The 26,165-nt window shown below is 35.9% G+C and overlaps 1 pseudogene; it reads left to right on the plus strand.

Moving 5' to 3' along the window:
* Window positions 1-2,943: 2,943 nt before the first annotated feature.
* On the plus strand, window positions 2,944-3,042 carry LOC132280348 (small nucleolar RNA R71; annotated as a pseudogene).
* The last annotated feature ends 23,123 nt before the right edge of the window (window positions 3,043-26,165 follow it).

Consider the following 26,165-nt stretch of genomic DNA (forward strand, 5'->3'; position numbering starts at 1 on the left):
TATTAGAAAATATATAAATTTTTTAGATTTTGAAAATTTTAAAATGAAAAGAAAAGTAGAAATTAAAAATAAAAAATCTTTAAAATAAAATAAAATAAAAATCTTTTTAAGGTTTTTTTTTTTTTTTTTTTTTTTTTTTTTTTTTTTTTAAGATAAGATAAAATAAAATAAAAATAAATAAAAATAAAAACAAAAATGCAATCAAAGTCAAAATCAAGGTCAACAAAGAGGCACAGATCGATCAAGCTAAGATCGATTGAAAAGGTACTTTGATCGATCGAACAGGTGAAAACCTGTAGAGAAGTTCGAACGATGCACAGAGAGGCCTTTTTTCATGGATCTCAAAAATTTTCTAAGTGTGGAGTGAAGATCGATCCAAGAAAAAGTTGGATCGATCCAGGAACTTTCAGATTGATCCAAAGGAATTCTCGAATGATACACAGAGGGCTGATTTATGCAGGAATTTTCAGATCGATAGAATAGAGCAATGATTGGATGCAGGGATGAGTGTTCGATCGATTGAATATCATTTGAGATTGATCGAACATGGACAAAATGCCTATTTTCAGAACGAAAGTGCATGCATACTCAATCAAAATTCCTAGCCATGTGTATGAATTCCAAAACATATCTAGACGACGCAAGAAATAAAAGATAAAACAGAAATGAGGGAGGAATAGGGTTGTAAACCCTACGAAGCATTTACTAGTCTTTAACGTCTCTAGCAAGATGTTGGGCTCTTTTAGCCCGGCTCAAACATCTTGTAATGCATCCCCTCCTTGTCGGGGTGATAAGTACTTTGGATTCCACCCAACAAACGGTTCCCTAAAGAACTTGTTGGATTAGGTTCAAAGGAATTTGTTGGTCCTTTGTCAATGTGATCTTTGGGCGTCCATGTCCTTTCAAAGCAAAATTTTGAAACATTATTTTTTGAATTCAAGGTTGAAGACGAACTTTTTAAAGTTTTGGTTTCAAGTAAAGACTCCATTCTTTCACATTCATTGTCTATACTTTTTTCTACAACATTTACTTCTTCATGCTTGTCAAATAAATATGGGGTCAGATTGAAGATATTCAACTTCGCTTTCATATGCCCAAATAAAATTTTCATTACCCCCGTCCTACAATTGATGTTGGCATTTGAGGTTGCCAAGAAAGGACGGCCAAGGATAACGGGAATTTGGCTCTTGGGATTTGGAACCGGTTCCGTGTCAATAACAACGAAATCAATCGGGAAGAAGAATTTATCAATTTTAATCAAGACGTCCTCAATGATACCCTTAGGCTTTTTGATGGATCGGTCGGCAAGTTATAAAACCACCGACGTCAGTTTCAAGTTTCCTAAGCCTAATTTGACATATACCAAGTATGAAAGAAGATTAACACTTGCTCCTAAGTCTAGAAGAGCCTGATTAATGACATGGTCACCAATGATGTAAGAAGTAGTAGGCGAACCGGGGTCCTTAAACTTTGGAAGGGTGTTATGTTGCAAGATTAAGCTCACTTGCTCGGTCAAGACCAATTTCCTAGGTGCTTGGCTCTTGTTCTTCCTCTTTTGGGTGCAAAGATCTTTTAAGAACTTGGCATAAACCGGAATTTGCTTAATTGCATCCAAAAGTGGAAGATTAATCTTTATTTGCCTAAACATTTCTATTATTTCATTGGTCTTGGTCTTTTGTTTATCAAGATAAATGGATCCTTTCAAGGCATCCGAAAATGGAGCTCTTGGTTCAAAAGCTTTTTCAAAAATTTTCTTCGAAGAATCTTCAATACAAGAATTTTAAAATCCTTTTTCAAAGCTTTGTTCAATTCATCTTTCAAATCAATTTTGGACTCACTTTTCAAATCACTTTCTAACACTTTCTCATTTGAATGATCATGCATATGCAATGAAGGAGGAATATGATAAGAAACGGGATGAGTGTCAACTTTTGGTTTCACCCGTTCACTCTCTTCATTATACACACTTACTTTGTTGTCCACAATCTTCCTACTTCTCAAAGTTGTCACCACATTGACATACTCAATTGTGTGCCCTTCCGATGAGGAATGAGTCTCCACAGCACATTGTTACTTTGGTGGGGCATTCAAAGGCATCTTCCCTTTATCTCTAGCATTTAAGGTACTAGCTATTTGCCCTACTTGGGTTTCTAGCTTAGCAATGGATTGAGAATGAGAATGAAGCAATTGAGTGTTCGCCTCTAGAGTGCCTAGAGTGGTCAAAACTTTTTCTTCAAAGGCGGGACTCCTAGAGTTTCCTTGGGAATATGATGGTTGATTAGGAAAATGAGAAATAGAAAATTGATTGCCATGTGATTGAAATGATGACGATTTAAAACCTTGGGAACCTTGGCCTTGCATTGGTGGCGGAACATACTTTCCTTGAAAACCACCTTGGGGAGGGTTTGAGCCTTCCCCTTGGCTTTTCCGAGAAAAGTTTGGATGGTTCCTCCAACTTGAATTGTAATGAGTGACATAGGGATTATTCCCTTGATTAATAAATTTAGCATTGACTTGCTCATAGGGCTCACTTTGCACATGTCCATGGGGACAGTTGGAAGTAGAATGCAAGACACTTGAACAAGTCATGCAAGATTCATTAGATGCACGATGATGAATATAAGTTGGGGATGAAGATACTTGATTTGCCGAATTTTGGTTGATTAAAAATTGATCAAACCTTTGAGACAATGATTTCATCTCGGCGGCTATGTCATTGGAGTTGTCAACTTGATACAAGCCGATATTCTTCCTTTTACCTAGGTTTCACCATTTTTAGAAGATAAGGACCTATGCATGGAATTTTCACTCATACTTTCATAAAATTGTCACACATCATTTTCATGCTTATAAAGATAAGAACCACCCATAGATGCATCAACCATACCCTTGTGATTATCCGGTAAACTTTCAAAGAAATATTGGACTAGTTGCTACTTAGGTATGTCATGATGAGGGCACTTTCTAAGCAAATCATTAAATCTTTCCTATGCCTCATGAAACATTTCCCCATCCCCTAGAGAAAATTCTCTAATTGAAGTTCTCATGGCATTGGTCTTAGAAACCAAATAGTACTTTTTCAAGAACTCTTGTTGCATTTCCGCCCAAGAAGTTATCGAAAAAGGCCTAAGATTGTTGAACCAATATTTTGCCTTATCTTTAAGGGTAAAAGGAAAAATTTTAAGTGTTAAAACTTCCTCTGGCATGTTCGTGTATTTCACGGTGGAACACACTTCAAGAAACTCATCCAAATGCTTATAAAGTTCTTCATTAGGAAGTCCATGATAGTTTGGAAGCATTTGAATAGTTCGTGGTTTAATTTCATAGTGATGTGCTCTAAATGGGGGCAATTGAATGCAAGTGGGTACATTGTATTCATTTGGCATATAATGGTCTCTTAATGCAATGGGAGGATTCACAATTGGTGGTGCTAGACGAACACCTTGATTAACTTGAACTATGGGGGGTTGTGGAGAAAATATTGGCCGAGGCATTCCCAATGGAACTTGGCCTTGTTATTGTGGGTGAATGAATGGTCTAGGTATGCCTAATGGTACTTGAACATTTTCATGATGTGCATTAGGGTGGAGCTTGCCTTGTTGGTCTATGTGACCAACGTCCTCCACATAGTCGTCATTTAAATCCTCCATTGGTGAAATGGAGTGATGAGAACTACCTCTCCCCCTAGGAATACGAACAACCGATTCAAGATGCAAATTAGGAGGGACAAGAGTAGGATTCAATGACCTACGACCATGCATACACTAGCAAAGCAAATAACAAGCAAGTAGCAATCACTTCGCCCCCGCAACAATTCAATCAACAAATCTCCACATACAATGATCCCATACTCCCATGCTTAAAAAACATGCAAAGAAAAGTAAATTGCCTCCACGCGGGCCGACGATTTAACTAGAGCTTGAGTTAGAAAGATCTCACAAAGGGTCCTTAAGCAACTTCAATTCATTTTCAACTTCTAAGCTTTGCTATGCTTTGCATTTTTTTTTAGATTCTTAGTCCTTTTTGTACTTAGCTTAGCTCCTTGCTTTGAATTCTCCTTTGCTTAACCTCCTTGCTCAATTTTACCTAGCCAAATAAGAAAAAACACAATAAGTAACCAAAAATAAAAATAAAGTAAAGACACGATCAAAAGAGTACTAATCCCTAATTGTTTCCAAAACACGGCGTTGCCAATTAAATCCCCGACAACGGCGCCAAAAACTTGGTGTGTCGCCGCACTAACGCTTAAAGATGTGCAAAAGATAGTGAATGTGCAATGTAGCCAAGTTTTACATTTATAAATGCCACTACTACCATTAACTAAAAATATAGTAAGGGTGAGTAGGGATCGTCCCAAGGGATCAGAGGGTTACTAGTAATGGAAACAATGCTTAGGGTTATTAGGTCGAGTGATCAAAGGTAGGTTGTTTGGTTAATTAAACTATAATTAAGATTAAACAAGATTAATATAAAATGAGTAATTAAATGATAGAGAAAACAAGAGAGAGAGAGATCTTGGGACTTAGAGATCACCACTAAGCATCACTTTTCTATACACTCAATTCACAATTAATGAAGGGGAAAACATATGTTGCAACAATAGTGAGTGTGTGTGGTTGTTTTTACAAGCATGGATGACCAATTAAGTATATATTGTCTAAACAACACAATGAATAGCAAAATACATCAAACTAAGTCATTAATCCTTCTTTAAGCTCACAATCCAAACACATCGCATAATTAGAGAAATATATTATTTGCATTCATAAGTATGGAACATCAAACAACAAGTATGGATTGTTCTCCCATTTAACAACTAGGGTAGCTACACTACATCTAAGCTAATGAAATGGAAATTAAACTAATTAGACTAAGGAAGAGGCACAATCCATCAAGAAATGAGTATAAACCATCAAATAAACCACAAGAGCATTCTATTAAGCACTATATCTTGACAATCTCTAGACTTATAGCATCAACACACATAGACATGTATCAACAATACAAGAGATAAAGATAAACACATGAACATCTATCCTAGCATACATAGACATATGGATAGAATGAAATGATCAATTGGAAGAATTAAACCACACAAATCATTGAATAAACAAGATCTATGTATATAAATATGTCAAAACATGTATTACAACACAAATTCCCTCAAAAATACATAAATCAAGGTAAAGAAAACATGTTTAGGGCTAACTCTAGCCCCAAGAGGATGTCTAGCCACTCATGAATGGTGTCCTCCAACCCTTAAGGGCTATTACCATGGTAGAAGTGCTCTTCTTCTTGAGGAAGATGGAAAACCTCTTAAGAATGTCTCTAGTCTCCTTTTCTCTTTTCTTCCTCTCAAATGGTAACTATCCAAGACTATCAAAAACTATTGATACGTAAAGGTGGCTCATATTCCTTATATAGGTAACTCAAATGTCACACCCAATGGTCTAGGCTCATACACAAGGGCTCCTCCAATGATTGCACAATGAGATAACTTTTAATGAGCCGGAGATATATTTTTTTCGGATTTGAGAAGGTTCGATCGATCGAACCTGTGTTGTGATCGATCGAATATGGCTGAGATCTATCAAACTTCTGCTGGATCGATCCTCCCACGGCGGCACCTTTTTGGATAAGGACAGATCTGAGATATTTTGGGGAATGAGACAAAAGTGGTAGGTAGGGTGGTACAATAGGATAAGATGGAATCTTTTCGATCGATCTGAGAATTGTTGGATTGATTAAACTTTGTGTGATCTTTGGATAAGGACAAAAGAACTTGGATCCATCTTGGAGAGTCTAGATCGATGAACTTTTGATCGATCGAAGTGTTCTTGAGACCGATCAAACCTGCTGAATTTCCAGACTTTGCTTCAATCTGCTTCCACTTTGCTACTTTCTTCCATCCAACTTGAGTTAGATTCTTTTAAGCTCTTATTTGGCTGAATTAGCTTATTTTGGGGATAAGCACCTAAAAAGGGCAATAATACGAAATTAGTCTAAAATGGGAAAGTAAGATAGATAAAGGTCCTAGAATACCTAAGCTTAAGGGGTTTAAATGCGCACTTTTCAGTGCTCATCATGTCGCACACTTTGTAGAAACTTGCGGCAATGCTGGTACAAACAGAGATCTCCTTGTCAAGCAATTTGTTCGTTCCCTCAAACGGAGTGCATTTGATTGGTACACAGACCTCAAAGCTAGAGGTATTGACAATTCGTAGCAAATGGAACGAGAATTTCTCAACCGTTTCTATAGCACTCATCGTACTGTAAGTATGCTGGAGCTTACAAATACAAAACAAGTGAAGAGTGAACCCGTGGTTAACTACATCAACTGTTGGCGAGCTCTAAGTCTTGACTACAAGGATCATTTGTTTGAAATTTCTACAGTTGAAGCATGTATGCGAGGCATGCACTGGGAGCTTCTTTACATCCTACAAGGGATTAAGCCTCGCACATTTGAAGAGCTTGTTACTCGAGCCCACGACATGGAGCTTAGCATGGAATATTATGGTGCTGGGGAAGATGTTCCTGATATACCCGACAACCTTCAAGAAGATGAGGGAAGTGGGTCCGAAGAAGAAAACAATATACTTCCTAACTTAGATGATGAAGTAGCTTCATCTTTCATTATAAGTATCATCTTGAGAGACTTGCATAAAAAAACGCACCATGCTACAACAATGACTTCAACCGAAAGTGCTAAATCACAGGGGGTATTAAGTCAAGGTAACCAAGAAGAAAATCCTCAAAGTGACGACGAGATAGTCTATGCCCTCTAGTATAAGTTTGGATTGTCGTCTGATTCTTGCAAAGTTGAAGAATAATTAAAGTTGAAGTGCTCCCAGATATGAGCTTAAACTGTCGATGACACTACTTGACACAAGTTTAAACTATCTACTTGGAAAAAAAAAAATGTACTCTTTGACATGAGTTTAAACTATCTATATGAAAAAAAATCAAGAACTCCTTGATATGAGTTTAAACTGTCTAAAAAAAAAAAAACAAAAAAACATAAAAATGACACTACTTGACACGAGTTTAAACTGTCTACCTGAAAAAAAAAAAAAAAAAAAAAAAAAAAAAAAAAAAAAAAAAATCAAGAATTCCTTAATACGAGTTTAAACTGTCTCCCAAAAAAAAAAATGTTGACACGAGTATAAACTGTCTACCTGAAAAAAAAAAATCAAGAACTCTTTGATACGAGTATAAACTGTTTGAAAAAAAAGACCCTTTGACACGAGTATAAAATTTTTCAAAAAAAAATTAAACTACGTGATGACTTAATCCTTGTTCAGAATACGTAGGCATCTTGGAGGCCTGCTCCAAGTTCTGTCCACCAAAAAAAAAAAAAACTCCTTAAAGTCGCAAAATGTGCTCATTAATATATATCAAAAGGACTAGTCGCAATTAATTAACTTGGTTTACTGTCAAAATATTGTTGTTGCTCGTCACAAATTTTCAACTTGGCTCACTATCAAGATGTTTTCACTCATCATGCGATATCAAAAGTGCTCGTCGCACCTGTCAACTTGGCACGCCACCAAAGTATAACTGCAAAGATGAATTTTGGTTTGTCGCCATAGTTGTAGCTACAAAAGAAATTTTGATCCGCCAAAGTGTAGCTACGAAGAAATAAATTGGTTCATCGCCAGATTGTAGATGCCTAGAAAAATTCTGCTCACTGCCGAGGTATTGCTGAAAGAGAAATTTTGCTTGCCGCCAAGGCGTCGCTGAAGAATCCAGTTCATCACCAAAGTATTGTTGCAACAAAATTTGACTCACCACTGAAGTGTCACTGAAAGAAAAAAAAATTTTGCTCGTCGTCGAGGTGTTGTTGAAAGAAAATTTTGGCTTTTCGTCAAGGTATTGCTAAAAAAATATTTGCTCCTTGCCGAGGTGTTGCTGAAAGAGAAATTTGGCTTTTCATCGAGGTATTGCTGAAAGGAAAAAATTTATGCTCGCCGCCAAGGTGTCGCTGAAAAAAAAAATAAAAAAATAAAAAATAAAAAAAATAAATAAATTTGCTTACCGCCGAGGTGTTGCTGAAATAAAAATTTGACTTTCCGTCGAGGTATTGCGTCAAGGAAAATTTATGGCATCGCTAAGGTATTGCTGAAGTAAAAAAAAAAAAAACCTCTTGAATGTGTCTTCGTTGCCGATGAATGTGGATAGGTATATTTATCTACCTCGTGTGAACATGAAAGAGGACATGGTACAACCACCTTGTGTTGATTGAATCATCATCTAAAGCATTGTTAGTTCTTGCAAAACTATTGCTATGTTTGAAGCTCAAGAAAATAAATTCAAATATAGTATGTTATCTCATGAGAATGGCTGCAAGCTGGAACCCACTCTATGATAGCGCGATTGGAGACTTGTGGATCATGGTTGTCTTTGTTGAGAAGAAAGCTTCTGGTGGAATTACCGATCAAGGTTGATTGCCACAAATAAGGAAAAAGGCTCGAAGGCAAAGTTGATTGGAGTCGGCGTTAACTGCATGGAACAGCTTTTGTGCTATTCTTGCATTCGTTACTGGAGAGCTGATTCCTAAGAAGTCCTGCAAAAAAAAAAAAAAAAAAAAAAAAAAAAAAAAAAAAACCTCCATGCCGAACCATCTCTTCACGTGGCAAGTATGGGTCTGTTCATACAGATAAATGCATCCATTAGTCTTTAAAGCTCTATTGATGGTTGTATGTGGGTCTTTGATAGCTCTATTGTTGGTTGTAGGCGAGGCTTTGATCTGCATAGCAAAACTCCATTAACATGGGTCTTTGATCGGCATAGCGAAAGACTAGTGAACGGAAATCTCCATTGGCGATTATAGTTGAAAACAAAATAGGTACAAGAATTCAAGATGATTCCAATCTCTGCTTTTGTTGGGAAAAAAAAAATGAGGCGTTAAAAGAAAAAGAAACAGAAAAAAAAGTGAAAAAAAGAAGAAAAGAAAAGAAAAGAAAGAAGCGTGAAAAAAAAAAAGGAGAGACAAAAAAAAAAAAAAAAAAAAAAAAAAAAAGAGAGAAAAAAAAGGAGAGAAAAGAAGAAAAAAAAGATGAGTGAAAAAAAAAAAAAAGAAAAGAGAAAAAAAAAAAAAAAGAAAAGAAAAAAGTCATACTAATTATTTATTCGAGCAGATGCCGCAATCCAACACAATTTTCAGAAGTTGTAATCAGACAAGTCTTCGACAATATTGAAATTGATGTCTAACCCTATAGCATGGATATGTATATATAGACAAATAAAATATATTTGGAATACACCCGGCCTGGCCCAGTTATGATTTTATCCTTATCAGGAGATGACACGTGTCATCATTCTATGGATCCAAGAAGCCTATAAATAGAGGCTTGAAGGAAGAAAGAAGAGACATACAAAATTCAGGGTCCAGAAATTCAGAGACTCAGAAATCCAAAGGGTCCAGAAATCCAGAAGGTTCAGAAATTGAGAGAATCAGAAATCCAGAGGGCCAGAAATCTAGAGGGCAAACCTGAAGGCGAAGAACACCAGGTACATCCAAAGTCATGCCGTTTTTCACCAAATTCAACAAATCCTCTATGAAGACGAAGCACAACAAGCACATTAAATCGTGCCGTTCTTCATCCAAATTCCACGATGATTAACAACAAGTATATCAAATCGTGCCGTTCTTCGTCCAAATTCCATGGTAATTAACAAAAAGCACATCAAATCGTGCCGTTCTTCATCCAAATTCCACAGTGATTCAAGATCAAGCTCGTGCAGCCCTTGGATCCAACCAACAAAAAAAAAAATGGAGATCGAATCAGAGAACCTTATTCTTTATAAAGAATATTACAGAGGATTGTACTCCAATTTTTTTAATTTAATAAAATATTATTTTTTCTCCATATTTTGTTTTTATTTGCAGACTACAAAAATTGTGTGTACAAGATTTCACTATTATGAATTAAGGACGAGAATATATAACCAGATATCAAAACCCTACTCACTCTTACTCATCACTCTCAATGCTACATCTCTAAACTCAGAAATTACATATACTCTATTTCTCTCCTCACAATACTCACCAACTTACATCTTTCCTCTCTTCTCTCTTCTAATCTCTCATACCCATTTCTATTTATAGAATCTTAAAACCCAATTCCTTATTGGACAAAAATTTCCCAACTTGCCATAATGAGTTACCATATCAATTACAACTCTACAATATCATGCACAACTTCTTCCTCAAATCGTCAATCTTTTCCCAAGTCTTCTAGCTTTTAAAACTGATTAGGAAACTATTTCTTGCACATATCAAACACTTGGGATCAGTCCATGGAAAGTTAGACTGTTTTAACTTTTCCAGTAGCCAAAAACAATTCTCATTTAGTTTCCCATGGTGTTGGACTGGTCCACAAAAGTTGTACCGGTCTAACTCTTCTAGAACATGTATTATGCCACTATTATTGAGGTAAGTATCCCAGTTACTCAGTGAAGTGTTTTTATTTTAATGAAGTCCTCACCTTTTGATGTGAGAATTCAATACTTAATGAGGCAAGAATCTTTGTTACTAAGTAAAAGGTCTGCTATTAACATGCAAGGTCATTATGTCAAGTATGATGATGTCAAAACATTTGCTAGCTCAACTTGGGATAAAACCAAATTAAACAGTGATCAATAAAGCATATACCCTACAAGATGAATGTTAGTGTACGTCTGTACAAATGTAACATTCTAGAATCAATCCTCAAAGCATATTTGACAAGCAAGATGATGTGGACCACAAAAGCAGGCATGATATAAAATTTTTTTAAAGAAATATAATCAAATAAAAGAAAAGAAAAGAAAAGAAATAATAGAAAAAAAATGAAAAACTAACCGGAAAATAGAAGAGATGAAAGAGAGGGTAGATTCTAAGGCTGAAAATGCTCAAATCCACGAGCTTCAAGCTCGGAAATGAGTGGAAGTGGAAGATGAGAGTCCCACGAGCTCGAGAGGAGAGGAAGGAATCGAGAAAAATTGTGGAAATAGCCGAGAAATGAATTTATATGAACTGTTTCGGCGGCCTTCGATCGATTAAGGTAAGTGCTCGATCGATCGAGACAAATCTCAATCAATCTAGATCAAACTCGATTGATCGAGTTTGAATATCAAAGATCGTTCGAGTCGGAAGCTAGAACAATGCAGTTGAGAGAATGATTTGAAAGTCCTAAAAAGAATTATAAGTGTCACAATGCTCGATCGATCGAGCTCCATTCGAACAGTGGAGCCGAGAGCTTAATTTTTGAAGCTCAAAATTTTTTCTAAGTGTCCAAAATCTAGATCAATTGAGCTCCACTTGAATGGTGTAGCCGAAAGCTTAAAAATTAGGAGCTCAAATTTTTTCTAAGTGTTGGGATCCTCGATCGACTGAGTTTCCACAAAATTACCCTTAATGCTCAAAATGCTACTCTCAACTTGCAAATGCAGTATTTTGGTGTTTTGAAATTTTTTTCTAAATAAAGAACCAAAAGAAAGTATGAAATCCTAACTAAATGCAAAAGATAGAAGAAAGAAAAGAAAAGAAGACAAAAATAAATTAAAAGCTACAAAATAAGAAGAATGCTTATGAAAAGCTACAAAATCTAGGTTACAAACGAGACACTATGTGTTTTGTGGGTGCTAAGTTTAACGTTTCTAACAAAATGGGATGCTACTTTCTAGCCCAGATCCAACAACTACCTTCTTCCTCACCATGACTTGTGTGTGTCCTTGAAGTCCACTCAACAAATTACTTCTATGGGAACTTGATGGTAGATTGGAAGCAATGGGAACCGATAGAGTTTCATCAACACCCAAAAAAGCACACTTAAGCTTATCCGGTGGCTTAAGCTCAAGTTTATGAGTATAATCTAGAGAAAGAAGAATAAAAGCACTTAAAATCAAAGGAGAAGGCAATTTTATTGGAAGAATGGGGTATGAATCCTCAACCAATTCGTTAACGACATTCACACGAAATTGTTTATATTTATCGGGAGAATATGGAGTAGTATTGAAAATGTTCAATTTGAATTTCATATGCCCAAAAGAGATCTTTATAACCCCTGTCCTACAATTGATGTTTGCATTAGTGGTAGCGAGAAAGGGATGGCCGAGAATGACAGGTATGTGACTCTTAGGGTTATGGACCGGTTCCATATCAAGCACTACAAAGTCTATCGGGAAGTAGAACTTGTCCACTATAATGAGAACATCTTCAATGATCCCACGCGGTTTCTTAATGGAGCTATTGGCAAGTTGTAAGATAACCAACGTGGGTTTTAACTCTACCAACCCCAATTAGAGATACACCGAGTAAGGAAGAATATTGACACTCGCTCCTAAGTCCAATAGAGACATTTGGATTTTATGATCACCCATGGTGAAAGAGATTATAGGGCACTAGGATCTTTGAACTTTGGAGGAGTGTTGTGTTGAATGATTAAGCTTACTTGCTTGGTGAGAAAAACTTTCTTAGGAACTTGACTCCGAGATTTCCTCTTTTAAGTACATAAGTTCTTTAAGAATTTGGCATACTGAGGCATTTTCCTAATTACATCAAGAATAGGAAGATTGAGTTTGACTTATTTGAAAACTTCCATCATGTCATCAAATTTTCCTTGTTATCTCCCAAAAGGGGACAAATCTTTTAAAGCTTGAGGAAACGGAGCCTTAGGCTCATATAACTTCTCTAAAGGAGGAGAAAAAGATGATGTTGGAATACCTTTCTTGCTAAGCTTACTCTCTTCCGATGGGTTAAAAATGGAATGTGGAATAGGTAATGAACACTCATAAGATCTCACCGGTTCATTCTCTTTACATGGTTTCTCTTGAACTTTGTTGTCTATTACTCACCCACTTCTCAAGTTGGTGATGGAATGTACCCAATTAGGGATTGGTTTTCACCATATAATAAGCCTTTGGGTTTGGCTCGGGTTGACTCGGAAGTTTCCCTTTATCCCTTATACTCAAAGTGTTTGCAATTTGGCCCATTTAGGTTTCAAGTTTTGCAATGGATTGGGAATGTGTATGGAGTAATTGAGTGTTTGCCTCGAGGTTAGCCAAAGCAACCAATACCTTGTCCTCAAAAACAACATTCCTTTAAGGTGCTTGAGGAGCATTTACATATGAGTTGAAAGCAGGGGCTTGATGATATGAATTCGAAGAATGACTCACATTTTGGTGATGAGAATATTGAGGTGGATGAGAAGATTGAGCATGAACATGTTGGTCCAAAGCTTGATGAGGTGGTACATACTTTCCTTGGGAAGGATTTGCACCTTGATTTCTCAATGAGAAATTTGGATGATATTGCCACCCGGGATTATAGGTGTTTAAGTATGGATTATTGCCCGGGTGAGGAAATGTGGCATTTACTTGCTCTTAAGGTTCATGTGGGGTGGGTTGTCCATTGGGACAATCCCCGAGAGATATAGTAAGGATTGGAACAAATCATGCAAGCTTCATTTGGAGTGGAATGAGGAGAGGATGATGGGGGTGCCGAAATTGACTTAATAAGAATTGGTCAAACTTTTGAGTAAGAGTTTTGACTTGAGCGTCAACCTCCAAAGAATTGTCAACTTGATAGAGATTTTCAGATTTCTTCCCTCCTAACATTGACGTCAGGCCCAATCGAGTGAAAGAAGCACAGTGCATTGAATTTTCACTCAAATTTTCAAAGAGTGTCCAAATTTCATCTTCATGTTTAAGCAACACCGTACCTCCATATGAAACATCTACCATTTTCTTATTTGTGTCGGGCAAACTCTCGTAAAAACATTGAACAAGTTGCCATTTTGGAAATTATTCGCCATCACTTTGAGAGAATCCCATGATAGCCATTCTCATGTGATTTGTCTTACTCGCGGGAAAATGTTTCTTTAAAAACTCTTGTTGCATTTGAACCCAAGAAGTGATGGTGTTTTCCCCTAGAGTATTAAACGAATGTTTAGCTTTTTCTTTGAGAAAAAATGGAAAGAGTTTCATTTTTAAAGCTTCATCTAGTAAACCGGTGATTTTGACGGTGGAGCATACTTTCAAGAATTCATCCAAATGCTTATAAGGATCCTCATGTGGAAGGCCACAGAGCATCCCGATGATTTTGGGCTTGATTTTATAATGATTTGCGCAAAATTAGGCAATTGATAGCAAAGTGGAGAGTTGTACGCATTAGGAGTATAATGGCCTCTCAAAACCCTATGAGGATTAGGCAATGTATATAATTCATGATGAAGAGGCCATGGAGGATTTGGTTCATGGTGAGGTGGTCTAGCATGAGGTTGAGGAATGCCATTATATGCCATTTGATCAAATGAATGATTGCCAAGGAAGGGAGGTTTTTTTTTATATATATCACGCTGTTGTCCTTGAATCTAAGGCTTTTGATGATCATAATTCATTAATGATATTCCATGTTCACTAATGTCTTCTTGAGTGAAATTACAGATCAAAGCTTTCATCAAACAAGACATTGCAATAGAAGAGCAAAATTGAAGATGCAACCCAAGGCATGAGAAAATGACTAAGGAATCAAGAGTCAAAGACAAGTCTTCAACATCTCATCAAAATGGGGTTAGATAGGATGGTGAGCGTTTTAGGAAACCTTGTTAAAGTTTGTATGAAAATCTTGAAGCTCAAATTTTCCAAAACTATGCATATCAATTCATTCACAGTGACTAAGGAACAAAGGACTAAAGTAAAACATCATCTGAACAAGTTCCTGAAAATGAAGGTCTATTTTGGTTGACCGAAATGGAAGGGCTTAATGAATCAGTTGACCAATTTAAAGCAGAGAGTTTGGATCAAAACCTCAAGCAATTTCGGTCTACTGAAATGGAACATCAATTCATTTCGATCTACCGAAATGAATACACAAATCCAACTCCTAGTTATTTCAGATGACCGAAATAACTGTGAGTTTTACTTCGGTCTACCGAAACAAAGATATTGAGGTTGATGAGCAATCTTAAAACCATTTCGGACAACCAAAACACAAGGGTGTTTCATTTTGGTCGACCGAAACTGCGTATTTCAAAATTCTAACGGGCATTTTTTTCTTGAAGAGCGTGTCCAACAGCTATAACACTTATCAAACATGTCTGGAAGTCTATATAAAGACTTATGAACTTCATTAAATGAATTGCATGTATTAAGATATACATCTCTGCAATCATATAACCTTTATTTATCACCATACACATACTTAATATCATCAAAGAGTATTGAGCTTCAAGTTATTCATACATACTTTAGAGTGAGCTGAATCTTGTGCTTTAGATCTAAGAGAGATCACTTTGTACTTCATCAATCTTATTCAAATCTTGTAAGGGCTGGTGTAGCCCAAGAAAGATTAAGAGAAGGTGTTTCTCTTAGCACTTAGAATCAAGGAAGAGCTTTTCTAAAAGGTTTGCTCTCCACCCGTAAGGAGAAGCCATAGTGAATTGGGAAGTCTCAAGAGTGGTCTTGAGCCGAGGAGTAGGAGTTTCCGAACCTCGCTAAAATCGCTGAGTATATGTTTGCAATCTCTATCTTTATCTCTTACATTTATTGCTTCATATTTTGTTTGATAAATATTGTCCCTTCAAGTTTAAAATTCAGATTACTCTCTTCAAATATTCATCAAGGAAGTTAAGCTTTGTTCTAGTTAGTTAATTAAAACGCAAAATTGACCGTAGTTTGTTTAGACTCTATTCACCCCCCCCCCCCTCTAGAGTTTATATCTGGGCAACAATTGGTATCAGAGCTAGAACTCTATTGAAAAAGCTTAAGTGTATTAGAGAACGATCATGGCAAACTTAAATGGTTATCTTCATCAAGAAGGCCAATCTAATACTAGACTTCCTTGGTTCGATGGAACAAACTACGGCTATTGGAAAAATAGAATGATAGACTTTCTTCAATCCGTAAACTATCAAATTTGGCTGGTTATAGTTAATGGACCTTTTGTTCCAATGAAAACTGTTGACACAAAAAGAATCCCTAAAACTGAAGCTGAATGGGACACCGAGGATTATAAACTTATTTCCTTAAATGCTAAAGCTAAAGTTAATCTAAATTGTGCTATAAGTCCTAGTGAATATAATAGAGTCTCTTGTACCATAGCTAAAGAAATTTGGGATAAACTTCAGGTTACTTATGAAGGAATCTCACAGGTTAAGGAATCCAAAATTGACATTCTTTTGCATCAATATTAATTGTTTCGTATAAATGAAAATGAGTCCATTAGCGCAATGTTTGTGAGATTTACTGACATTATTAATGGCTTGAAAAATCTTGGCAGAACTATGACTAACTCTGATCTTGCAAGGAAAATTCTAAGAAGCTTACCCGAAAAATAGGATGCAAAAGCAACGGCAATTAAGGAAGCTCACAATCTCAACACACTTGAGTTAGATGAACTTCTTGGCTCTCTTCTCACATGGGAGATCACTCTAAAAGATAGAGAAGGAGATCATCATCGAAAGAAAGAAATTGCTCTCAAAGTCTCTTAAAGAGAAAAGGACATTGCCAACAACGAAAGTGAAGATGATGATTTGGCTCTTATCACTCAATCCTTCAAAAGATTTCTTCATAGGAAGAAATTTAACAAGGGAAGGTTCAAAAAGGGTGAATCATCTAATGAACAGAGCAAACGAGACACCTCTACCTGTTTTCATTGTTGAAAGCCGGGACACTTCAAAGCAGATTGTCATGTTTACAAAGAGGAAAAGAAAAAGAGAAGAGCAATGCAAGCCACTGGGAAGATGACGACTCAAATGGCTCCAAAAGTGATGATGAAAAGACAATCCTCTGTCTCATGGCAAATGGGGATGAGGTAAACTCTAATTATGACTCTTCCTCTGAATGTGAAATGTCTTTTGATGATTTAGTTGATGCATATAATTGCTTGATGAACTAGGTAAAATGGTCAAAAAATGTGCTTCTCAAAGAAGAGAAAAACTTATCATCGAAAATAAATTTCAAACCCTTCTAAATGAAAATGAGCGCTTGAAAAAGGAATGCACTTTGCTTAAAGAAACAGGATCACCTGAACTCATCTTTGAAAATGCATCCTTGAAGTTAATCATTAAAGATCAAATTGATGGTCTAGCAAAGTTTACTCAAGGTACCAAAAATCTAGAACTTATGCTAGGTGCTCAAAGAAGTGTCTTTAATAAAAATGGATTAGGATATTACCCTTTTGACAAGAAAGCATGTCTATTGAATAAGAGAGAGCCTTTGGCTAACTACTTTGTTAAAAGTAAGAACAAAAATTCTAGATGCAATTATTGTAAAAGGATAGGTCATCTTATTCAAGAGTGCTCAAAGAGAAAGCCTAAGTTTATAAAGAAGTGGGTTTTTAAAGGAACATATGTGCTCTTAGCTAACTCCCATGGACCCAACAAGATTTGGGTACCAAGTGAAAATATTTGAAATCTCTTTTGTAGGATGGTTTCAAAGTCTCCACATCTTCCAAGGACAAATGGTTTCTAGATAGCGGATGTTCAAGACATATAACGGGTGACCGCGCAAAATTCTCCTCTCTAGAAGCATACAATGGAGGAAGCGTAACATTTGGAGATAATTCTAAAGGTAAGGTAATTGTCATTAGGATCATAGGTATTTCTCTTTCTTTATCAATTGAACATGTCTTACTTGTTGAGGGTTTAAAGCATAATCCATTTAGTGTTAGTCAACTTTGTGATAATGGATTTGATGTGACTTTTAAATCGGATAAATGCATTGTTAAAAGAAATGAATCTCAAATATTTTGTGCTCCTAGAAGTGGTAATGTATATACCTTACTCTTAGGTGAACTTCAAGAACAAGATGTTAAATGTTTCATGTCTTCTAATGAACATAGTTGGTTGTGGCATAGAAGGTTAGGTCATGCTAGCATGGATTTAATCTCAAGATTATCTAAAAATGAACTAGTCAAAGGTCTCCCCAAGACATATTTTTCAAAAAACAAACCGTGTAGTGCTTGCCAAATTGGTAAGCAAATCAAGTCATCCTTCAAAAGGAAAAAAGGATATAACCACTTCAAAACCACTTGAATTGATCCACATAGATCTTTTTGGACAGGAGAAAATTGCTAGTCTTGGTGGTAAACTCTATGCCTTTGTGATCGTAGATGACTACTCTAGATTCACTTGGGTATTCTTTCTTGCACGCAAAAATGAGGCTCATTCAATTCTTTCAAAATTTTGCAAAAGAGTCAAAAATGAAAAGGAATGTAAAATTAAAACCATTAGAAGTGATAGGGGTAGAGAGTTTGACAATCAAGACGTTGAAAGATTTTGTGACGAAAATGGCTACAATCACAATCTTTCGGCACCTAGGACTCCCCAACAAAACGGTGTTGTTGAGAGGAAAAATAGATTTCTTCAAGAAATGGCTGGAACCATGCTAAATGAGCACAAATCACCTAGATCTCTATGGGCCGAAGCCGTAAATACTTCATGCTATGTTATAAATAGAGTTGTTATTAGAAAGATTCTCAACAAAACACCCTATGAGTTATGGAACAAAAGAAAACCTAATATAGGTTATTTCAAAGTTTTTGGGTGTAAATGCTTTGTCCTCAATGACAAGGATAATCTAGGAAAGTTTGATGCTAAATCCAATGAAGGCATTTTTCTTGGATATTCCTCTAGAAGTAAAACATATAGATTTTATAACAAGAGGACCTTAGTTGTGGTTGAATCCATACATGTTGTGTTTGATGAATCCCCAACCTCTCCCACAAAAAGTGTGATGGACAATGATAAAGAAGTTGAACTTGAAAAGGGTACCAATGAACTTAGTACAAATAGGTCCCCTATAGAGCTTGAGAAGAGTATCAATGATCTCAACATAAATGAGTCTCCTATTGATATCTATCAAAGTTCCAATTCAAGTGATGATACCTCTCAAAATAAATCTACTCCAAATGAATGGAAGTTAGTTCATAATCATCCCATTGACTAAGTTATTGGTGATCCATCCAAAGGTGTTAGCACAAGATCACAATTAAGAAATGTATGCAATTTTGTGGCATTTGTTTCTCAATTCGAACCTAAAAATATACATGAGGCTGAAAATGATGAATCTTGGCTTTTGGCAATGCAAGAAGAACTCGTTCAATTAAAAAGGAACAAAGTTTGGAATCTTGTCTCTAGACCTCAAAATAAAACAATTATCGGCACAAAATAGGTTTTTAAAAACAAAAAGGATAAGTCGGGAACTATTATTAGGAACAAGGCTAGACTTGTTGCAAAAGGATATAACCAAGAAGAAGGTATAGATTATGAAGAGACTTTTGCTCCCGTTGCTAGGCTTGAGGCCATAAGAATATTACTTGCACTTGCATCTCACAAAAATTTCAAATTATTTCAAATGGATGTAAAGAGTGCTTTCTTAAATGGTTTTATTGATGAAGAAATATATGTAAAACAACCACCGGGCTTTGAAAGTTATGATTGTCCAAACCATGTTTTTAAATTAACTAAAACTTTATATGGTTTGAAGCAAGCTCCTAGAGTTTGGTATGAAAGACTTAGTGAGTTCCAACTTTCAAATGGGTTTAGTAGAGGTAAGATTGATAACACACTCTTTACTAAAATCATTAATGAAAATTTGTTGATCATTCAAATTTATGTTGATGACATTATTTTTGGATCAACAAATGACACTCTAAGTAAAGAGTTTGCCACTTCTATGCAAAACGAGTTTGAAATGAGCATGATGGGTGAACTCAACTTCTTCTTAGGGCTGCAAATCAAACAAATTTGATGGAATTTTCATTTCCCAATCAAAGTATACTAAAGATTTGCTAAAGAAATTTAGCTCGGAAGACGCCAAACATGCTAAAACTCCCATGAGTCCTTCCTTAAAACTTGATACGGATGAGAAAGGCAAGGAAGTTGATATTAAGAAATATAGAGGAATGATCGGAAGTCTTCTTTATTTAATGGCTAATAGGTCAGACATTATGTTTAGTGTATGCTTATGTGCTAGGTTTCAATCTTGTCCCAAGGAATCTCACTTAAATGCTGTCAAACGCATCTTTAAATACTTGAATGGTACTATTAACTTAGGTTTGTGGTATCCTAGGCACACATCCATTGAACTCGTAGGATTTACGGATGCTAATTTTACTAGTTGTAAAGTTGACAGAAAAAGTATAAGCGGTGCGTGTCACTTTATAGGTCACTCACTTGTATCTTGGTCATGTAAGAAACAAAATTCAGTCACATTGTCCACCACTGAAGCTGAATATGTCACTGCTGGTAGCTTTTGTGCCCAAATTCTCTATATCAAACAACAGCTAGAAGACTTTGGTTTATTCTTCGACAAAATCCCTATCAAATGTGATAACACCAGTGCTATTTGCATATCAAATAATCCCATTCAGCATTTTAAAACTAAGCACATAAAAATTTGATATCACTTATTAAGGGATCATGTATCTAAAGGTGATATTGAATTGATGTTCATTAACACCGCGAATCAATTGGCTGATATTCTCACGAAGCCACTTCAAGAAGATAGGTTTTGCACACTTCGTCGAGAAATCGGAATGGCAATAGAGAAAGAAATCCATAACAACTGCTAAAACCTCAGAATCAACACTTCAGGATCAGCATTTCGATAGACTGAAACCACAGTTTGGTCAACCGAAATAAGGAATGAAGATTCTCTATTTAAAGCCATTTTGGTCGACCTTTGAAGCCATTTCGGTCGACTGAATCTTCAGGGCCCCATCACATAAGGGCCATATCTGAGCTTTAAAGAACTGCGAATCTCATTTTGCTTTCAAATCTCAAAACCCTATCTTTCTCGTTCTCTAAGGTGACTGCATATCGTGCGAAACCCTTGCGAATCTCTCACTCTATCTTCAAGGTAAGTTGCACTTCGAATCCATCATCTCTTCGTTAAGTTCATCTATTGTGCTTATCTATCGCTGTTGGATCATTCTTAGATTGATTGTATTCTTCTCTTATCAGTATCTCTATATATCTTCTATCTCATATAATCCACTAAAAAGAACCCATGGCTTCCCGTAAAAATCCTTCTAGAACTAAAAGAGATCTAGAGAAGAGGTCTAGGCACTCACATGATACTGAAGCCGGTGGGTCTAATCTCCCAAATCTTGTTACTTCCAACCCATATCCTGCCCCAGCTATACGCCTATTTTGAGCACCTGAGTTCAAAGAAGTTTATGAAACAAAATTCCTTCACAAAATTGTTGAAAAAGGCAAATTCTTTGATAAAGATGAAACTGAGGAACTCATCACACACACCTTCTCCCTCTTTAAAGCAATAGGCTTGGGTGAATTGTTAATATCTTATCCATCAAGGTTCCTATCTACCCCAAGGTAGTTAGGTTATTCTACACTCATCTTGAAAGGATAGTAGGGCAGAACACTTTCATTTCCTTCATTGTAGGCACTCAGATAACTCTCCCTCTGTCAGGTATTCGTTGTATTCTCAACATTCCTAACGGCGATATCACCTATTACACTGCCTATGATTGGTATGATGGGGAAGGGTTTGACCCTTACCAAGCCATTCAACAAATGAGTCAATTCCCCACCAACAATATTGACAAAATCTATGCAAGTCAATTAACAGTACAAGCTTGTCTCATTTACCATGTCATCATTCACAACATCCTTCCAAAATGTGGTGGTCGCTTGGATGTCTCATTCATGGAAGCTTTTCTTATCTGGTGCGTCCTGAATGAAAAGAAATTTGATCTAGCCTTTCTCATTTTTCATCACATGATAGATTGCGCTAAGAAAGAAAAAACTCACCTCTTCTATGCCATGCCTCTTACCCTAATCTTCAGAGCATACAAAGTGCGAATAAAAGGTGAGGATAAAAAAGGAGCTTACTAACCTTTACAGATTGGGCCGAGAATTGCTAGGTCGAATGGGTCTCAAAAAATCTAAAAACAACATTTGGTATGATCCCAAATTTGGAGATCCAATAAATGAGGGCCAAGACATTGATATAGCAGAGCACTAAGCCACAGGTGTTGAAGTAGGTGGAAATGAAGAAAGAGAAATAGAACCAGCAGAGGTTGAACGGGAAGAAGAGGAAGAAGGGGAAGAACAAGAATCCATACATATCCCTCCTTCTGAAGAAAGACAGCTACGGGAGCTTCTCCTTGAGAATATTGCTCTTTCGAAGGAGCAAATCAATCTTGAAAAAGAAAATCGGGATCACATTCTCGCCTTACGTGAAAGAGTTGAAGAAGTAGCAAACGACGTTGATCTTGTCAAGCATGATCTTTCTGACCTCCGGGCTACAGGACTCCCTCACTTATGATGCTCTCATACCCCCCTTACCTTTTGATGCATGACAAAGGGGGAAAATTGATTGATGTTGTTGGGTGAAATGATGTAGATGTTGATGTAGGTTGTGGATGCTAATGTTGATTGTATGTAGTTAAAATATGTTGATGTAGATGTAGTTGAAACATTGAGAATAAATTAGTGAGAATGATGATGTTCCTTGAATTCTTGAATCAATGAAAATACATGTTTTTGGCATTTATAATTTGCATGCTTTCAACTCCTTTTATGTTATGCTTGTATGCCTCAAATATGTCCTGCTAATAATGATTAAATGATTGCAAAGGAAAGGGGGATCTCTTATTTGTATACCCTCAGTTTCAAAACTATGCACATTGAGAGGGGGAAAACTACTCATATTCTTATTCTCATTTGACGAACACATCAATGAATTGTCATCATCGGAAAGGGGGAGATTGTTGACCTTGAATCTAAGGCTTTTGATGATCATAATTCATTAATGATGTTCTATGTTCACTAATGTCTTCTTGAGTGAAATTACAGATCAAAGCTTTTATCAAACAAGACATTGCAATAGAAGAGCAAAACTAAATATGCAACCCAAGGCATGAGAAAAGGACTAAGGAATCAAGAGTCAAAGACAAGTCTTCAACATCTCATCAAAATGGGGTTAGCTAGGATGATGAGCGTTTTAGGAAACCTTGTTAAAGTTTGTATGAAAATCTTGAAGCTTAAATTTTCCAAAACTATGCATATCAATTCATTCACAGTGACTAAGGAACAAAGGACTAAAGTAAAACATCATCTAAACAAGTTCCAAAAAATGAAGGTCCATTTCGGTCGACCGAAATGGAAGACCTTAATGAATCAGTCAACCGATTTAAAACAAAGAGTTTGGATCAAAACCTCAAGCTATTTCGGTCTACCGAAATGGAATATCAATTCATTTTGATCTACTGAAATGAATACACAAATCAAACTCCCAGTTATTTTGGACGACCGAAATAACTATGAGTTTTACTTCGGTCCACCGAAACAAAGATACTGAGAATGATGACCAATCTTAAAATCATTTCGGACGACTGAAATAACTGTGAGTTTTACTTCAGTCTATCGAAACAGAGATACTGAGGATGATGACCAATCTTAAAACCATTTCGGACGACCGAAACACAAGGGTGTTTCATTTCAGTCGACCGAAACTGCGTATTTCAAAATTTTAACGGGCATTTTTTTTCTTGAAAAGCGTGTCCAACAGCTATAACACTTATCAAACATGTATGAAAATCTATATAAAGACTTATGAACTTCATTAAATGAATTGCATGCATTAAGATATACATCTCTGTAATCATATAACCTTTGTTTATCATCATACACATACTTAATATCATCAAAGAGTATTGAGCTTCAAGTTATTCATACATACTCTTGAGTGAGCTGAATCTTGTACTTTAGATCTAAGAGAGATCACTTTGTACTCCATTAATCTTGTTCAAATCCTGTAAGGGCTGGTGTAGCCCAAGAAAGACTAAGAGAAAGTGTTTCTTTAGCACTTAGAAGCAAGGAAGAGCTCCTTGTAAAATGTTTGCTCTCCACCCGCAAGGAGAAGCCATAGTGAATTGGGAAGTCTCAAGAGGGGTCTTGAGCCGAGGAGTAGGAGTTTCCAAACTTCGCTAAAATCACTGAGTATATGTTTGCAATCTCTATCTCTATCTCTTACATTTATTGCTTCATATTTTGTTTGATAAATATTGTCCCTTGAAGTTTAAAATTCAGATTACTCTCTTCAAATATTCATCAAGGAAGTTAAGCTTTGTTTTAGTTAGTTAATTAAAACGCAAAATTGACCGTTATTTGTTTAGACTCTATTCACCCCCCCCCCCCCCCTCTTGAGTCTATATCTGGGCAACACACGCCTTCTAAATTTCTTAAGTGAAGATTCGATTTCAAGGTCAACGGGAATGAGAGGATTATGAAGAGACCTTCTACCAAGCATACATCACATCAACACACATCATCACAACAATCATAACAATTTCAATAACCCGCCACCAAAACATCCATATACATTGATCCCATTTTCCTCAATTCAACAAAAATGATAAAAATAAAAATAAATAAATGGCTACGACAATGACCTATGCTTGAATGATAAAGACAATCAAAGTAGCCCAACAAGGGCTATGTAACAACTAAACTAAAAAGTGCATAATATAAGTCAAGAGGTAGAGATATGCTCACAAAGGGTCCTAAGCATATAAAGTGTGCTTCTCCTTTAATCAAGTACCTAATTGCACATGTAAATGAATAATAAGAAAATGATATGTACAAAATCCTAACACTAGTAATCAAGTACACACTAATCTTAAATTCAATTTAATTAAACCAAAGTCCTTGGCAACGGCACCAAAAAGTTGATCGCTTCTTTTTTTGTTGAGCAAGCTTTTAATATTTATAAACTTAACAAATTGAGATATGTTCGGCAATGTAATAAAGTGTGGTGACAAATAATCTCATTGTCAAGTATCCTATTACAACTACATAGAATAGTGTGAGTGAGGGTCGAACAAATGACTATAGGCTTGAATTAAACTTAATATCAATGAACTTTTGATTGTATCAATGATGGTTTGTTTGAGTTGATTAATCCTAGAATTAAGCTTGATTAATCCTAGAATTAAGCTAAGTGTAATAGCAAATAAAATGGTGTAAGAGTTAAATGTAATGGAATCAAAAGAGAAAGAAAGAGACTTAGGGCATAGATTTCACCGCTAAGCTCATGTAACTTGTAATACCCTTAATTTTAAAAGGGTAGTTTCGACATTTTAATTATTGTTTTATTACATTTTTGTGTGACTATTTGTTTATTTGTTTAATTGTTTTAATTAGTTATTTGATTTAATTGTTTAATTATGTGTTTCAATTGCATTAATTGATTTCTTGTTTTCTTTAATTGAATTGTTTTATTTAATTGTCTTTTGTATTTTTGTATTTTCTTTAATTGGATTAATTTAGTGTTATTAATTTTAATGTGTAAGTTAGTTTAATTAAATGTTTTAATTGGATTAAATTTGTGTAATTAGATGAAATTAGTAATAGTTATAATGTATTAAATTAATAACAGGTAAAGTGTTAAACAGTATGGTTTTCTAAGAAGTTACATATATGTAGCTGACATATATTATAACTTAGGTTGTTTTATAGGCCGACTAAGATTTACATTAGGACTTTGTCTCTAATTATACAAGGATTAGGGTTTTAGTGTTAAGCCTATAAATATAATATCATGTTGGTTTAGGGTTTGGAAAAACATAAAGTTAGTTATGTAAAGAGAGGGTTGATAGAACAGAGCACCGTAAGGGCTGTCACGGAGGGAAACAGAGAGGACCAATGAGGGGTTATGGTGGATTAGACCAAAGCAATAGGAGGCTTGACAGTATTTCAGTGTTGCCGTCAACGTGGACACGATGCCAAGATTTCATAACTGAAATCACAGGCAAGTTTTTTTTCTTCCTCTTTCCCGTTGGCTTGTGTTTTGTGCACCTAGATAGTCTCTAGGAGATTAATGGGACATTAATTGAACCATGCATGATTATTATATGTTATAATTGATTATCAATTATCTGTGGAAGTAATCTGAAATAATTCTATCATGTATGGTTTCATCGTCTGTTTCTTTAGCATAAAAAGTCGCCACTGTTTTAATCTTTGTATTGAGTCTTACTGTTTTAAACCAAGGTCTAGACTAATACTAGATGAGATTTAAAACCCTTAAGTTCAATTTAGAGGAAGAATAGAGGGGTTGGAATGGCCGGAGATGGAGCAGATGGGCTGAAACGGACTGAAGTTGGACTGAAGGCTCTCAGAGGAGGAGAGAGTCGGCTCCATGGAAGTGGGAGC

Source organism: Cornus florida, unplaced genomic scaffold (assembly GCF_030987335.1).
Source record: "Cornus florida cultivar Cherokee Brave unplaced genomic scaffold, ASM3098733v1 CherokeeBrave_3.0.0_Hap2_Chr10, whole genome shotgun sequence".
Taxonomy (NCBI): domain Eukaryota; kingdom Viridiplantae; phylum Streptophyta; class Magnoliopsida; order Cornales; family Cornaceae; genus Cornus; species Cornus florida.